General features: G+C 40.0%; 1 non-coding gene across 1 annotated transcript; it reads right to left on the bottom strand.

Moving 5' to 3' along the window:
- Window positions 1-3,838: 3,838 nt before the first annotated feature.
- trnal-aag (transfer RNA leucine (anticodon AAG)) lies at window positions 3,839-3,920 on the bottom strand. The gene has a single exon. It is a non-coding gene; the product is annotated as a tRNA-Leu (tRNA).
- Window positions 3,921-4,261: the final 341 nt, after the last annotated feature.

The following is a 4,261-nucleotide window of genomic DNA, read 5'->3' as shown; positions in this document are numbered from 1 at the left end:
AGGATATATGAAGAAGGAGAATGACCGGCAGAGGGGAAAATTAGCGGTAACAATTCCAATATGCAAGTCAGGGTAAGACCCGGAAGAGGCAGGAAATTATAAATTTGGGGAAAAGTAATGGAAAAAAAAAAAAGATTAATGAAAGACTAGTATATTATTTAGAGTCAAAAGAAATAATCAAAAAACTAACAAAGTGGTAAATAATGTTCAAGACTGGGGAACGGCTTGAGGTTTAAGATTCTCTGTTGGAAAGACAAAAGTCATACATTTTACAAAGACAAAAGTACAAAACAAGCTCCAAATAAAAACTCTAAGGTGAAAATATAGAAGAGGTACAAGTATTTAAATATTTAGTAATATGGTTTGATAAAAATATGAACTAGTCAACCCACATCAGCAAAATAGATTTGATTAGATTAGATTAGATAGTACTTTATTTATTCCTTCAGGAGTGTTCCTTCCGGAAAATAAAAAAATAGGGGAAAAAGTAAAAAGGTGTTAAATATAATGAGGTCTTTGAGGGGTAATGATTGGGGGGCTGATAGGTTAACGTTGAAAACAATACATGTATATATTTATAACTTTAATTCCATCTGTTATTGATTACGGATGCATTATTTACCAATCTGCTTCAAAAACATGACTTGGGAAAATAGACCGGATCCAGTCACAGGCTTTAAGGTTATGTTGTGGAGCTACTACATCAACCCTAGTGCCAGTATTACAAGTAAAAATGAACAAAAAACCTTTGGACAAGAGGAGAGATCAACTCTCAGCAGTTTATCGGGCAACTTTAAAAGGATCCAAGCAAGGATATCCGACTTGTCCAGTGCTACCAATCTGCCAAGAAAAAGAGAAAACAAAAAAGAATAGTTTTGGGTGGATTATAGGAGACATATGTAATAAAGTTAAAATTGACAATATTAAAGTTAGTCCTACAGTACCAATGCCTGCAATACCACCGTGGATGTTTGATAACCCAAAAGAAAACATGCAATTACTAAAGAATAGAAATTTAAATAGTTACCGGATAGAAAAATGGATTGAGATATGATATATACGGATGCATCAAAAACTATATAAAAAAAAATAAAGGTAAGAGCTGTAGCAGTTATCCCACAAGGAAACATAGTATTAAATAAAATAATCAGTGATAAACTATCTGTTTTTACGGGGGAATTGGTAGCAATTTATATGGCAGTTAACTGGATAGAGGAAAACAAAGCAAGGAAAGTAGTTGTGTGCTCGCAGTCCAACAGTGCATTGATGAGCATAAAAAACATAGCATCAGAAACAAGACAAGATTTAGTTTATGAAATAGTTCAGGCAATCTATAGAATAAATAAAGCGGGAGGTGTGGTAACATTTCTTTGGGTTCCTTGGAAGATATTGTAGGATGGAATTCACAACACATAGGATATAAAGCATTATACACGTATTTAAAAAACATTGGGTTAAATAAAAGAATATAGAGTAGGGATCCATCTTGATCCACACTCCATTTCAACCAGAAGGTTGCTTGGCGGAAACAACCGCCCACCTCCGGAATCAGTCCCCGCCCATTCCCCTTAGGCGCGAAATTCATTTGAGCGAAAGACATTAGAGTGAGAGGAGCTCTTTAAAGCTCCTGAGAATCTTAAAAAGCTTACAGAAAACGAGAAAAACTTACAGCGGGTGCCTGTCGGACATTCACCGTCGTTTTCGATGATTTCCCCTCGGAGCAAGGATTCGATGTCTGGAGTCTTTGGCGCAATCAAGCCTTCTCCTCTGCCTGGAACGGCCGTTGACGGACCCTCCAGCGTTAAGGGAGACCAGTGAGCAAGAGATGTAAACGGAAAATCTGTAAGTAAATATATGTATATATGTATCGTATACCGCATGTTTTTTTTTCTTGTAAAAATGAGAATTATTTGACTCACCAGACTGCGATTGGGTTAAAGGGATCGCGTTAGGATCTTACGGCAATTCCTCTATGAAACAAAATAATGAATACACATAATATTAAATAATTCGAAGGTTTAAACACACTTCGATAATCATCTTCCAACTTTGTAAGATCGTTTAAACAAAGTTCATCGTCTTTCACTTCGTCGTCATCGGTTGGTAAAAAAAAAAGTATTACAACGTCGTACAAGTGCAATGCTTTTAACGTTTAAATGCTTAAATGGAGTTAAACCAATGTCTAATAACGTGGTATAGCAGAGGTAATGGGGTGTGTGTGTGTGTGTGTGCGTGTGTGTGTGTGTGTGTGTGTGTGTGTGTGTGTGTGTGTGTGTGCGTGCGTGCGTGTCCTGTTGTTTCAGACGATCGTAAACATTTAAACTGTCAGATGGGTGGCCAGTAAAAACTGAACCCTCCTTTGTCCCCCAAACTGACCTGTTGTTTCAAACGACCGTAAAGACCAGTTGCTACGTGACACTGTGTTCTGCGATAGTTTTTTCCATCTGTTTAAATATGTTTTCGTGAGGTATGGAAGTTGTTTCAGACGATCGTAAACATTTAAACTGTCAGATGGGTGGTCACATGCTGCTCAGATGACATTGCTTTCTTAAAAAACTGAACCCTCTTTTGTTCCCTCGTCAGGTCTTAACGATGTGTGCGTACGAATGTGTGTGTGTGTGTGTGTGTGTGTGTGTGTGTGTGTGTGTGTGTGTGTGTGTGTGCGTGTGTGCGTGTGTGCGTGTGTGCGTGTGTGTGTGTGTGTGTGCGCTTCTTTCTTTTAGCTGAAATAAGCAGATATCACCCATTTCGTATCTGAATACAAATCCAAAAGATCCCTCCATCCCTAACCCTTCCAAGTCCCATTTCTCACGCAAAGACTCGGTCGGCGGCATCTGAATACGATTTAGAAACACTCGACTTTTTTGCGGAGCGTCAATGTAAGTTTTATTATTTTTATAAATCGACACAGGCGTTTCACTAATCATGACCGAATCGAACAAAGTCTTTACGCTAACGTATAAAGCTCCAAATAATGACTAAGCCTTACACCGCCCTTTTGTACCCCTCCTCTGTGTGTGTGTGTGTGTGTGAAGTGCGTGCGTGTCCACATCTCCACACGTAACATTCCCAGCCATCAATACATCGAAATCTGGAAGTTGTTTCAAACGATCGTAAACATTTAAACTATCAAATATATGGTCACATGCTGCTCAGATGACATTGCTTTCTTAAAAAAACTGAACCCTCCTTTGTTCCCTGTCAGGTCTTAACTCCACCCTCTTCCTGGTTTAACCACTCCCACCGCAGGTCTTAACTCTGCCCTCTTTCTGTTTAAAACTCCACCCTCTTCCTGGTTTAACCACTCCCACCGCAGGTCTTAACTCCACCCTCTTCCGGGTAAGCCACACCCACTTGACCTTGACATTTGAACCTGACCTTTGACTTTGACCTTTAACCTTGACCCCTCATAAATCATTAACCTTTGAACTTGACCCCTCATAAATCATTGACCTTTGACCTTGAGGGGTCATAAATCATTGATTTATGAGGGGTCATAAATCACTTTTGACTAAAGGTATCCCCTTAAATTCTCTATCCTATCACTGCGGTGTCATCAGAATACAGAAACAGATACAAGTGGACTGAATGTCTTAAGTAGGGGCGGTGATCTTCAAACGACATGTTGATAAACATACAACCACGTCCACCTTTTAGCTTTTCCAGAGGCTGCTGGCGGGCCTTAAAACTGTGCTGGTTGTGTTTTTTTCTCATTGCATACCTGCCTTGGAAAACTCCAAAGGTAACATTTTGGCCCTATTTTAGAAAGCTTTCCAAATGAGGCCAAGAGTCTTATTGCCTCAGTCAGGGAAGATACAAATGCGTTACCAGCAAAAGATGGCAGTGGTGGGATTTTAACCCACGCCTCCCGAGAGACAGGAGCCTTAATCCAGCACCTTAGACCGCTCAGCCACACTACCCTAATGTTTAGATTTTTGAAGATCAAATTGTCAGCATTATGAGATTGCAGAAATATGACTTGGCAACACTTTAGTTGCGGTATGGCGGGCAAAAGCCAAGGCTGTTTGCTTGTCCCCTGGAAAACACCATGCCACGCAGTCCTCGTTAGTATAGTGGACAGTATCTCCGCCTGTCACATGGAAGGCCAGGGTTCGATTTCCTGACGGGGAGATTCTTCAGGTAAACAATTTCAGCTATAAGGCATGACGCATTCGCCGCCAATTTTAACTACCGAACTGCAACTTAAAAGGGTCAGCTGAACAGATATTAAGTCATGACCCAATCATTGCCCATGTTAACA

Source organism: Nerophis ophidion, linkage group LG02 (genome assembly GCF_033978795.1).
Source record: "Nerophis ophidion isolate RoL-2023_Sa linkage group LG02, RoL_Noph_v1.0, whole genome shotgun sequence".
NCBI classification, from domain to species: Eukaryota; Metazoa; Chordata; class Actinopteri; order Syngnathiformes; family Syngnathidae; genus Nerophis; species Nerophis ophidion.
Note: the sequence above shows the minus strand (reverse complement) of the source record. Positions and strands in the feature narration are given on the sequence as shown.